This window comes from Octopus sinensis, linkage group LG2 (assembly GCF_006345805.1).
Source record: "Octopus sinensis linkage group LG2, ASM634580v1, whole genome shotgun sequence".
Classification (NCBI taxonomy): Eukaryota; Metazoa; Mollusca; class Cephalopoda; order Octopoda; family Octopodidae; genus Octopus; species Octopus sinensis.
Window position 1 is genome coordinate 173,089,408 of NC_042998.1, and position 14,992 is coordinate 173,104,399.

The following is a 14,992-nucleotide window of genomic DNA, read 5'->3' on the forward strand; positions in this document are numbered from 1 at the left end:
TTCTTCCACGTCTTTTAACAAAGCTGGAGTCGACATGACAAAATATTTTTTGAAAAAACAAAACGAAAAGTCTCTTTTCGAAATTGCACCCCTAAAGTGGCACAAAGAAACAGTCAAACCAATCCAATGCAATGTTGATGGTTTTAGCAAGAGTTTTGTAACCAAATAAGGTTAACTTTTGGAGACACAAATTAAAGGTTAACCTTACGAGCAAGAAGACACATGTACACAGTACGAATAATAATAATAATTTATTTTTTTATTTTTTATTTATCTAGTTTCAGCTCACAAGCTGTGGCCAGGCTGGGGCACCGCCATTAATAATAATAATAATAATAATAATAATAATAATAATAATAATAATAATAATAATAATATCAAGATAATTTCATCGGAGTAGGGATGTAAAAGGATTATAAATGAAAGGGTGAAGGAAGTGTGAAAGAAGAGACTAGGGAAGCTTTGTAGTTAAACAATGCTACTGAACCATTGTTGTTAGAAGTCAAAAAGTCAAATCAGAGGGAAATTGGAGATTACAAAGAAACGTCTAAAAATAAGAAGGAGAAGCGAACGGAAACCGAAAGAAGATGGAAAGAAAAGGAGATATATGGGCAATTTTACAGGGATACAGAAGCAAAACAGTTTTAGAGAAGAGGTGGTTAAGGATGTGGAAAGTGCTCTAAAACCAGAAACAGAAGCTTTAATTTGTGAAGATTTAATTTGTTCAGCACACTTAGATATATGTTCGAATACCGTATCGTTGTTATTTCTTAGACTTTTATTTCGCGATCTCTTAGGTTATCGCATTATTTTTGTCATTTGCGCTAAGTCCACACATTTTATGCGGTATTATCTTGTTTGGTGCTGTATATGTTCTACACGTGTTGCGTAGTTGGTGCTTTTTCATTGTATGAATCTCAGAGTAATGTCAATGTGAAATAATAACTGTCTATCATCACATAAAGATATACCGACGAACAAACACATACACATACATACAAAGACAAGCACAACGACACATACACATCTAACTGAATTATCTGAAAAAGTAAACTTTCATTTATTACACACATACACACAAGCATACACACACACACACATATATATAAATATATATATATGCGGTGTTTCTATAAAAATCTATTTATTTATCATTTCTTTACTTTGATAATGTGTTATTTAAACATTTTTATTGATTGACGTTTTAAAATATAGAAGGTTATGGTGTTTTATAGAAATGATTTCCCATTGGCATGAGATATTTTAAAACCAACATTACTTCCTACACACATATCACAAATGCTTTGAAATTTTGAATTTTGATCACCATACTTATTAAAATAATATTTATATTCGTTTTGTTGTGGCCTAATTTTGTTTGAAACTGTTAACTTTACTATTTGTGGAATCTTAATGATTCGTATTCAGAATGGATTTAAAGACAAATTATTTTAAGAAATCTCATCATATAATACTATCTGCATGTCATTCTTGTTAATATTTCAAAGCAAAACAATGTAACGAATATCCTCAGTGTGTGTGTGTGTGTGTGTGTGTGTGTTTGTGTGTGTGCCTGTCTATTTGTGTGTATGCGTGTGTGCGCGTGCGTGCGCGTTGTGTATATACATATATGTTTGTATTAGTATACATGTGTGTATATACATATATCATAATGCATACATGCATATATATATATATATGTATATATATATATATATATATATATATATATGCATCTATGCATTATGATATATGTATATTACGCATAGATATAGAAATTTATATAGGCCGATTTGAAAGCAAATTGCATAACATTTAGTCTGCATTTAGAGCTCCATGTTCATTCATATATATTGATAAAGGAAGCTGTGAAGAGAGCCGGTAATGCAATACAACTTTTGCTACTTCCTATAGACGGGAAACTTTGTTAATAAATTGATTAGTTAGGTTATTTCATATGGGTTTCATTAATAATAATATCCGTTATATAAGAAAAGCCCTTACAGATAGATGATATCACCAAATTTCAGACATTGCATAACAAAGGTAAATTACAGAGGTATAATGGATATTGAACAGTGTTATGTCATCAACGACCTAAATGACAGTATTAAAAATGGGTCAAAAAATTTAGATAAACGTCGAGTGAAAAGGGTATGTTATAAACTTGGGAGTTAATTACGGTTGTTACATCCCTAAATATTCAGTAATATAATCTGTTTATGAATTTTTTCACATATTCTGCATATCGTCGTTAATAAAGTAAATATAACATGACGTAACTAAATAAATTATTAACAAACTCTGGTTTTGAGTGTGTGCGACTGTTTGAGTGATTGCATGTATGTATATGTATGTATGTATGTATGATGTATGTATGTATGTATGTATGTATGTATGTATGTATGTGTGTGTGTGTATGTATGTATGTATTAATGTATGTGTGTGTATGTATGTGTGTGTATACCTATACACACACGTATATATCTAATTGGGAATAATTTTTCCCAGCGGTTTATAATTAAAGAAAACAACGCTAAATTCGAGTAGAATAAATTTAATTTATTGCTTTCCTTACTCTTTGGCCAGATTCGTAGGAGGAAACTAGTTGAATTCAGAATGTAGAAATTATCCGTAATATGAAATTGGTGGGAGAGATCAAGCTCTTCCAAAGTGTTGTGCAAAAGTAGAAGGAAACAGAGAAGAGCATGATTTTCGAAAATATATAGTAAAAGAAAGTTTCAATGAAGACTGTGAACGAGGGATCAGATTTCAATCCTTCAATCACCCCTATCTACGCCGTATCCTTCATGTCCGATAGCATCACTTTTTTTCCAACAATTCGGTGCGACACCAGTGCAAAATCACTTCCCTCCGACAAGTCATCCTAAGGAGACGTCTGCATTGGCTGGGTCATGCCCTCCGTCGTCAACCATGAGAATTCATCTACGAAGCAATTGCCCCAGCTTCCCTTCAGGGTTGGTGAAAGTGATGTGGTGGACAACGAAAAACCTGTCTGATGACAGTCAAGGCTGATCTGGATACTCTCGTATCTACGGCGTTCGCCGCTGAAATGAGGAGTGGTTGAAGATCACGCGGTCGTTAGCCTCAAATCGCCAGGTCTGGTCGGCGTTTGTAGAGATGCAGCATTGAGGATGAATGAAGTTAGCTCAACCCACCCCGAGTGAATGCTGTCTCAAGACAAGAAGATTAGATTAGGAGAAAGAGAATGGACACAAACTTTGAAGGAGTAAGCGAGGTTGATAAAGAAATAAAAATGTAAGAAGTTGATGGGGACGGAACCTGAGGTCTGTGGTGTGTGAGAAGAATAAGCATAGGAAAGAAAAAGGAAGGGTGATGATATGTAGCACTGGAAAAGAGGGTAGAATTGAGCGCTGTAAAATGTTAGCTTAAGACATCAAACATATTAACAATGTGAGGAAAACACCTGAAATGGGTACTCTAGTTGTGTGAGAGGTACTCGTACACAATTAATCGATAAATATTATTAAAATCACTTTAATTAATAATATCTTAAGAATTTAAATAATCAAGATTTCTTTAGATTATTTTTACTGCTTTTAATTTCTGGACTGTGCCATTTAGCACAATGAATTTTCCTTAGCGAATTTCGTATCAATCCAGATGTCTATGAGTAGTTGAGCCATGATTTTCTGTTTAAGCATCATTATTCGTCTTTTTCCTCACGTTTATGTCTGCTCATTTTCTTACACAGGAACGCAGCCGATTGTGAATGAGAGAGAAAGAGAAACAGAGAGAGGGAGAGAGAGAGAGAGCAGACAGACAGGCAGAAAGAGAGAAAGAATAATCGACCAAATAATTAACCGGTACATCATTTCGCGACTGTACAGGTTAAAGGAAAATTTGCCCTTGGCGGAATTCGAACTCACAACGAAGAGAATCAGAAAAAGTAATGTAACGCATCCTAAGAGTCGCTTTAATCAATTAGCTCTCTTTTAAGTCAATAACAATATTATTTAATTAAAAATACAAGTTATAAACCTTGTTTTGAAATGGATAAAGCTGAGGAAGTAGAAAAAGAAGAGAGAAACAAAACAGAAGTAGGTGTGAGTAAGCAGTGTAGCGTAAGGAGGTGAAATGGTTTGTGGCGACAGGGCTGGGTGGATAACAAAGAGAATCAGCTGAGTTCAAAGATCTCAAAAGATTCGAAAAAAGAAAATAGCGAAACAAAAACGTTGAAAATAATTTATTTCAAAGCTATGTGGAAAATACTAGAGTTATAAAAAAATAAAACTAGCGAGGTGTTAAAATGAGTAAAGTAATTTAGTGCTATTAAGAATGATCATCTAGAAGAATTAAGATAAGGTTATTCAACATAAAACGTAAGATATAAAATTCGCTTTAAAAACACGTTTTAAATTTTAAATCTGATTAATGTGATTAAATCGGTAAAATACTACTAAAAAGAAACAATACTTTTCTATTTGATTGTATAAGAAGATTGGTGATCATCAAAGTCAGTGACTGAATAATGATGCACATAGAGTTATTGAACGTTAACGAAATGAAAGATAATAAAATGAGACCTTAGCGATAGACCGTTATAAGACGGATAAACGGAAATGAAGAGTGATAAGATAGATCTAGTACTTAAAACAAAAGGGTATGTAGACAACACAAGGCGGTTGGGATAACTAAAATGGAGAAACAACCAATAAACGGGATGTAACTAAAACCGTTAATGAAAACTAAAGTTATGAACAACTACAAAACTACAGGATCGTAGATGTAATGCAGAAGTGATAGATGAATAATTGTAAGTTCCCTAAGAATAGTAAGGAATAATGAATAGGTTTAAGACCAGAAATGGTTTTGTGGATAATTGTAAGTGACCGATATATAATAGAGCAATGTTCTAGTTCAGTAGATTTATGTTCAAACAGCAGTATGTATTTGATGTTTTTGTAATAGTTTCTTGACAGGGTCTCAGTAAATATGCATACATTATAAGATTTAAAAAGTTATGAACTAGCAAATGCGCGCGCGCGCGCACAATGAATACTGACAATAAGAGTCTATAATAAAAATAGGACACACTACTGAGACGTATCTAAGTTTTAAATATTTTGTGGGTGAAAAAGCAATATTTTAAATGTCCTTGGTAGAAAAAAATTTCAAATGTTATGCCAAAACAAAAACAAAACATCCGTATGAATTCTACTGCTTTAGTAACGATATTCTAGCCCAGGTACAGTTGAATATTTTTAATTTTGAGTCCCCAGATAAAAAGGAAGAGTGATGATTTTCTACATTTGGAGTTGAATCTTAAAAAAGGTATACTGATTTTCCCTTATTTTCCATGTATTAGCTGTAAGAGAGAGTTTAAACTTCGTAGATTAAGATTCTATACTAATACATAGTGTCTTCAGATAAACAGTTCGAATCTAAAAAATACAACGAGGTGGGACTGATACTGTTACAATGTGAAGAGTGTTTCAAGTTCAGCGAGTTTGAAAGGGTGGAAGACATGACAGATTGGTAGAAGTTAGGTGTTGTGGAGTATGAAATTATATTGTTCGCTTATTGAATATTTTATAATAGCTATGTGGTAAGAGCAAGTTATATTTGTCAAGAGAAATTTTATTATGGATATAGCTACATATGTATCGGCTAATGTTCCTTTTCTTTTCACATTCCTCTGAATACTTCTGCTGAAAGCGAATAGAAGTATTTTTCAGGAGAGATTCATAGTAATAGGTTTAGGGTCCTTCGAACATTTACTCTTTTGCGATGATAAATGATTAGTATAAGTGAAACGTTCTCATTTAGGTGGTTTAGGATCCCTTTGATGATTCGAAATCCTATGTATTTAATTTATTGTATAATGCAGGTCGCAAAAATGAGAGTATATAAAATTATATATGCATGTGTGTGGAGGGTGTGTATGTGAGAGAGAGGTACAGAAGGAGAAAGAAAGAATGAGTGAAAATGAGCTCAGCGAAATAAATAAAGCTGCCTTGTGGAATGAACATGGACGATGAAGACGACGATGAAGACCAATGCGTTTGCAACTGTAATACTTTTGATTTTTAGAAGTACAGTCTTTTCTGAAATGTATAACCCCACATCTATAACATGGATTATGACGTGGTGCTCTTTTTTACTTGTACTTTTCCGGTCGGCACATCTGTGTTTTTGAGGAATCCTTTTCTTGAATTTTTTCTACATCGTGTTTCTGGTTTACCATCCTTTGCGATTCTTTTGCCACAGACTGTTAAGACAGATCTTGGTTTTCTGGTTCTAATTTAGAAAAACTTCTTGCCGGAATTTCTGTATCTTCTTGCTGTAAGGCCTTATACAAAAATAATATACTTGAACATCTCAGGTGTAAGTTATTTGAGTTTAAAACTTTCGCACATCCTGTTGACTGTTCCTGCGTATTTGATAAAATCTTCATTCTCTTTTTTCGTTATATTCCAACACTCCATTCGAGTATTAAATAGAGATATTTTATCACCGAATATGTTAGACAGTAATCCTATTATTTCTTTAAAGCAGATGTCATTGGTTTCTTTGGGAAATATGAAATTACTGCGACGTTCACGCTCTAACGAAGCTAATTTTCGCAATAACAATTTAAAAATTCTCTTCGTACCAACTGTAGTACAATGCAAAAGTTATACCCTCCTCTAGATTATAACTGAATTCATTAATCGAGTTCGGAACGCCGTCTGGCGAAAACGAACTTACCTTATTTTCGGACTTATTTGAATATAGCTCCAATAATTGTTGTTGTTGTAGGTGTTGCTGTAATAGTTGCTTCTACAACTACTGCTGCTGCTGTTGTTGTTGCTTTTGTAACTGTAATATGGAAGCTAATATGTCTTCCATCATTTAACAAGTTGTATCATGAACAAATTGTTAAATAACCTACGTGAGTTTTGAAACCCTCGTCGCCAAATGTAACGTAATTTGTTACGTATAAGATAACCAGACAGTCGTAAAACAATGTAACAAACTAAACAAGTCGCTTTACGAGCCAACAATCAATATTCTTTATGAACTAACCGACCGACACCTTCCGACTTCACTGCGAACTAACACAAACTTCAATCGACTCTGAACTTATGAACTCACTCGGATCGTTACTATTTATACTTTACTTGGACCAGTCTATCTCACACAAGGAGGTATCGTAACTCACCACAATATTTTCAGCTTTAGTTTTGCATTACATATACATACATACAAACACCACACATATATACTGACATCATACATACATATATATATATGTGTGTTTAGCCGAATGATAAGATGTTTATTTCTCAACCACATGATTCTATGTTCAGTCCTAGTGTGTGTCACCTTGCGCAAATGTCTTTTATTCCTGGGTCGACCAATGCCTTGTGAGTGGATTTGGTTGGCAGAAACTAAAAAAAGACCATAATATATTTGTATAGACACATACAAACATACAAACACACACTCACGTATATATATAATTAAGATTCAGGTTAATTAGGTACTTAAATTGAAGCCCCCTTTTGGGTTGAACTAATTTGCACACCCAAACAATATCAGATGAATATCAAACTCTGCGCAGAAGGGTTTGCACTTGATATTCTCGCAGTGTATGCAGATAACATGACCCATCTTAATGAAGAGATCCGCTCTTGGTTTTTCAGACATTTACTGTATATAAAAATACAAAAGTACTTTCTATAAAATTTCCGAAGTGCAGATTCCAGGGTAGGTGAATAAAATATGAGTAACAAAGCTGTACAGGTGTCAATCCATTATGACCGTTTCAAGTGACACCTTTAATTGATTGATAAAAACATTACATCACTGCGAAGAAACCGTTTTCGTCAGATGACTGCACAGACTTCAAACACAAAGGACAAACCAGTTACTTTGACATATTCGCATCAGCAACGAAGCTCAAATACAATGATTCGGCTGTTATATCTTTGGCAGAATAAGTTTAGAAAATAGTCTATGCAGTGTCGAACCTATTAAAATTAAGAGGTTAGTAGAGGTTATAGTGGCGGTAGAGCTTATAATTGATAGTAGTGACCTAGTTACCTACACTTCGAAATATTTTGCGAGTTGCAGCTGTATTCTAGATAGAGGTCATAAATTAATTGATATCATGACAACCTACTGGACTATCTAATTACTGGAATCTTATATCCAGATTTGTCTACACAAAAGAGTAAGGCTTGTGGTAGTAACAAAAGGGGGAATGCCTGATGGGGAAATGGTGATAGTTGGGAGAAAGAAGGGTAGGAAGAGGTAATAATACTTATTTTGATTGCTAAGGGGAAGATAATGAAAAGCTAAAGGAATAAGTATAAAAAATTAATGATGGAACATAAGTTCAGGGAATAAGGGTAGGAGCTCATTGTGATTTAGCATATTTATAATGTTAAAGCAAAATATAATTAGATATATAGATGAAGGCTAGAATTTGCACTTAAAATTTTAATAAGGAGATACTTTAAGATATAAGAGAAATATTAAGACTTTTCATAAATGTAGTGCATAGAATATCCTGGTTAAATATCATATGATGAATGTATAAAGGAAATATAATATAAATAGATATTTTGGTATGCAATTAAACTGATAATTAAAATCATTCCCGTCAAATACAGGTGGGATATAGTTAGAAGTGAAATCTAAAGTACAGGGCAAGTAAATTAGAGATATTAAATATATGAAAGAGTACATTCAGATACAAAATTTAAACAATTTTAATCCTATAATTACATAATACCATGAATAATTTTAAAATATAAGTTTACAGTATTCAGTAAATTTTACGCAAAAAAGTATAAATTGCCACACTTCTTTATATATCCTTTTATATATTTTTACAGTTTTTATATATAAAAGGATATATAAAGGCATAAAATCATTAAAAAAATAAAATATAAGAATTTGTAAGATATAATGAGTAATTAAAAAATATATGATAATATAAACTATAAAAACCATGAAATATATGAAAGGATATATACAGGCATAAAATATAAAATATAAAAATTCCTAAAATATAACAAAAAAGTACATCAAAGAAAATATCCAGGTGGAATAGTAACAGATCTCAGAGGCTATATTTTACATTTAGGGGAGGTGCGAATTTTAAGGATCCATTAAAAATGTAAATATATTATATATCAACCATGATAGAAGAGATTCACCACTGGGAAGGATAAATACATATTGTAATTATTAAAAGTTTATAGATCAGAAGGACTAATGGTCACTAGAATGCATTATTTGACATCACAGGGAGTAGGTTACGAATGATATGGCATCCCGAATAACTTGTGTTACCAGAAGACCGTATGATATAATTATTAATTACCTGCTTCTAAAGTATTTAAAGTACGGATAATCTTATGAACACATGACACCCTAAGATCTAATTTATTATTAATTAGGTTGTGTTTGTCTCTATATTTGAATATTTCATATATTTCCATACAACATAGTCCACACCCATATATCACCATGTGTATATATAAAAAATTAAAATCCAAGGCTGTGAAAGATTTCAGAACATTTATAAACAGACGGTCTTACAGTTGTTTCCGGGATATTTTATATATCCCTTCATCGGAGACGGTGTGAGGAAATGTATTCTAGATAATATATGAAATAGAGAGTGAAGTGGAGGAATGAAAATAGACGTGAGATATGCAGGATATTGTATCCGCAGTTCCCTTATTTAGGCAGCATGGTATATATATAAGATTCTTGTAACTTGTAAGTTCCAAGAGTATTTAAAATTGTTCATGCCAAGCAATAGAGTACAAGGTACAAGAATCTTATATATATACCATTCTGCCTAAATAATAGAACTACAGATACAATATCCCTGCATATCTCACGTCTATTTTCATTCCACCACTTCACTTCTATTTCATATATTGTCTAGATTAACTATTGCTTAACCATTCTCTCACACCGTCTCCGATGAAGGAATATATAAAATATCCTGGAAACAGCTGTAAGAGCTATTTAAAAATGTTCTGAAATCTTTCACAGCCTTGGATTTTTATCTCATTCTGTTAATATAGATAGATAGATAGATAGATAGATAGATAGACACACACAAACACACACACACACACACACACACACACACACACATATATATATATATATATATATATATATATATGTTTGCATGTATATATGTGTATGTGTCTCTCTGGGTTCCTGTTTGTCCCCACCACGTTTAACGACCGGTATTACCTTACTCACAACCCCTGACTAAGTAGTGCGGCAAAAAGGCACCGTTTGAATAAGTACCAGGCTTAATGATACCAGTAGTGAGGGGCGATCAGTTTTATTAAAACATTCAAACCTGTGACCCAGCACAGCTACAGTCTAATGAGTGAAACAAGTAAAAGAGCAATGGCACACACACATATATTTTTATACATACGTGCATGCATATTTATATATACATACATATGTTAATTAGTAGTATTAGATAAGGATTTAGAGAATCATATGGGTATGACAGTGAGCTCCTCATACGGACCCGACTATCAGACTACGTAATAAACAATTGCAAAGTAGTGTAACTGAAAATACCGTAAAACTAACTGAATATATATATATATATATATATATATATATATATATATATATATATATATATATATATATTTAATAATTCATTAGTACGCTATTCTTCCTTACGTTCTGATAAAATTATATTTATAAAAAAAAAATCCATAAAATGTATATCTTAATTCATCTGCGGAATCACAATATGTCTCTAGTTGCTATGAATTCAGAGCACATTTCTAAATGGTTCCAGGAATCAGCTTATTTAGTTTGTAATGTAAAAAAAAATGTGATTTAGTGATTGATTGATTGTTATGAAGAATCGTGCTCTGAATTTTGCATCTAAATGGAGACGGTACAAAATCTGAAATAGTATGTTCGAAAAGTTGTGGTGCCACCTGAGATGTATTGGTCAATGTAAATATGAAAATCAACTTTGATGTACATGGTATGTAGACAGCTGCATATTTACATACTACTTGGTGATTTTACCTTTGTAACTGCTGAGGAATATAAAATTGATACGGATAGCAGTAAAACTGTTGATCAACATCTTTTTGAAAGTTTCTTTCAGCCCTAGACCAAAAACGTCAAATGATAAGTCTAATCAGAGATCACCAGTAGATGTTATAGTTATAATTTATTTCATTGTTTATATTTGCACGTGGAATTAGCTTAAGAAAACAATGGATTGTAATACTTGAAACAGTAAGGCCTGTCTGCTAAATACCGAATCACAATGTTCTCTGTGATATTGTTAACAATAAAAGCATTTTTAGCCGGAGTACATTTCTGTTGGTGATCTCCACATGCTATTCAAAATTATGCTATTAATCATATTGTCATTGGAAAAACATATACTAAGCTAATATTCGCATTGACAGTTTTATTTTCTGTAGAAACCATGAAAATATTCCGTCTTGTATAAACTACTATATTTTATATTTCATTCTAATATAAGCCATACATATATCCACTATTTTTCGTGTATTCCCACGGTAAGGCTTCTGCTTTTATTGAATTGAGTTGGTATGTCCCAATGTTACTATCATCACAGGTAATCTTCATGCTTGGAATTAAACAATTTTTTTCTGGTTGCATTTCTGGGATCCTAATATATTTATTCGTTTCCTCGTCACAGTCTGCGAAAATATTTCCAGTATGCCAGGTTGTTAAATATTTCCTACTGCTATCCGACTAGAAGCCTTATATCATATTTATATTCTGTCTGCAATTAATGCATTTTACACCCTTTGATAACCCTCTTGATTTTCCATCAATGCTGGCTATGATCTGATGCTTTCTCCTTTTAAGTGGTTATTATATATAAATGTAATCCCGCAGTAATAGCGAGTTATAATGTAAGTTTCAAAAACAAACCTGAAATTCATTGCCTTTATACTTAGAGAAATAGAAATTTCTGTGAATATAATTTTGGTGATATTGATTGTTGAAAAAACAAAATTATTTATTTGAATCCCAAAGCATTAATATTTACTGATTATTTGTTTGTATCAGTTCAAATAAAATGACAAGTCTTGTTGTGATAACACATTTCACAATACTATCACAGTTTTGATCAATAAATTGTTCTTTCAAAACAAGAGGAGTATTATGTGCTAAATAAAATTGGAATTTTGCAATATTTGAGAATTGGATTTTCTTGATTGATATCTGAAAAAATACCCATTTAGAATTCAAGTCTCCCGATGTTCTATTATTCGTGTTCTCGTGTATTCGATGCCATAACACTTATTTTTGTCTTTAAAGATTCGATTTGAATTTAATCATAGATTTAAAATTGCTATTTTTTATTTGATTTTTTTAAACAAAGCGTTAATGAAAACATTATATTGGACAATATTTAAATCACTTCATTGAAGCATCAATTTAAGATTATTAAAGGATTAAAGATCAACAAGATATCCTAGTTTATAACTGTGTATATTCATTGTAAATATAATTTATGTTCTGTTTCTCAAGAAGTAACGTAACATGTCACCTCATTAAATTCAGCACATCGTTTACATTTTATCCAGAATCATTAATATTTTATAACTTTGTCTTCTTATATTCGATAGGAATTTATTATTATTTCAGCTAATTATAGTGTTAGAAGGTGTGAAAGTGTCTTAATTAAACACGCATCTACCGAAGATATTTTAAGAGCAATCAAAGTAGATGGTTTCATAAAATTGTCACAGATTGTGTCAGTGATTTTTATTTGTATTAAATTGAATTAAATTTTATATAAAGTAAGCATTATATTCTTATTGTTCTTGAAATGACATCTAGATAAATCTAATACAGTCAATATCAGTTTCTTAGGTTTCAAACAAATGCTTATAAAATTAATATAAATGCGTATAAGTGCTACTCATGCTTGTAAACACAAGAGAGATAATGTTTAGTTATATAAAAACCTGCGAAGATTAACTTGCAACTAGAAAGAAAATAATGCATTGAGAGTAGAGATTTAGTAAATTTTCACAAATCCAAATAGAATCTAATCGTCACGATGCTTGTATTTTCCCAATTTCTTAAATTTCTTTATTATCTTTTAGTCAAATGAGAAGACAGTACTCGTGACTCTTTACAAACCGGTGAGAGGGAGGAACGTATGCCCAAACCGAAGAATTGATTTAAGTACTTGCAAGAGTAGACTTCGCCAGAGGCATGCAAGGATAGCGGCAATGCTAAAATAGTTGCAACAGAAATTATTAAACATTTTATGACATAATTTCAATTTAAAAACACTGAATTAGTTTTGATCAAAGATTGATCTATATAAAAGAAGGCAAATGTTATATATCAAAGAGCGAATAATTATTAAATGAATAATTAATTCAATAACAGGAAAGTATTAACTAACGGCTTGTTAATTATCAAGAACATACGAATATAAAGGAAGATGATGTTTTTCCCCATTGCATATTTAGTACTTGTAAATATATTTAACACAACAAATATTTTCGCATTAAATTATATGTTTTAGATTTTAAAAAACGTACATGTAATTGAGAATTTAAAACTTCAATATCTCCTCCAAAAGATATAGAGTCGAAATTGAAAGAAGAGTGCCATTGTTATCTAGTGAACGACATTTCGACATCTTGTGTGTCTTCAACTGGTTCAAAAAATAATTTTGTCAATCTACTTCATTTTGGTTAATATATAAAGGATTGAGGTAACTCCTACAGAAGATATAGAGTCAAAATTAGAAGAGTGCTATTGTTATCTAGTGATTATTATTATTCTATAGTATCCTTAAATAAATCTAATCTTTGTACCCCTATTAATTCGTACTCGGCTTATATAAGGTAATACCGGTATCTCGACAACTTTCAATTGTTCAATTTAATTAAATCAGTATATAGTTAACATGTACTTTATCCTCAGTTGCTCCCTTATTAAATACCAGTTAAATCAAATTGATCAATCTCCATAGAAACCATATAATAAGTTAATATTTAGATAAGTAATAATTAAATAAACATTAAACTATTTCTTTGCAATTTTCTTTTCCTCCATCTATTGTGATAAATATTTGGTATATACTCAAAATATTCAAAGAACTACTATCTTTTTGTTAAAATTTCATTCTTAATAATCTTCTTGATTACCCTAAATTTTAACGTTATACAATAAGACAATATTGTTTGAAGTGATGTTTAGATATTACTTGATTTATCTCTTTCTAAAATAACTCTACCCTCCTGATCTTAGTATTTAAAAAAGGCCTTTATATAAATAACCCTTCTAGACAAGTACCACCAAGGAACTATAAATATCATGTAGGGAGTAACAATAATAACTTCTTAAACCTATAATATAACCCTTAGTGTCTTTTAAAAAAGATTAGTGTAAAATATAATTGTTCCCTAACTTAAATATTCCTTTAGCTGATACCAGACATCAGTCTTTTATTGATATTAGCTAAATAAGTAAATATATAATTTTTAGTCTAATATATTTTGAATTATGATACTTTTCCTAAAACTCTTCTCTATTGGTGTTAATAAGCTATATATACTTTACCATAGTATTAGTAATTGAGCTATTTTATTTCCTTTTCTATGGTGTCTTGCCCTACTTGATTATTTTATTTCTTTATTATTTTATAATTAGCCTTTTTTTATTTATAAATTAATCTAATTTTTGTATCTCTACAAATTCATACTGAGCTTATATAAAACTATACTGTTATATTCACTATTTATATAAAAAAACTTTTTAGATTATAATTTTATTAATATATAATTAGCATGTTCCTTTATCTCAATACGCCTTTATTAATACTAGTTTTTACAAATTAATCAATATTCACAGATACCATCTGATGGGTTAGTATTTAAGTGTACAATATGCATAAATATTAAACTATTTCTGGAAAATTTCTTTTCCTCCCTCTATTGTGATA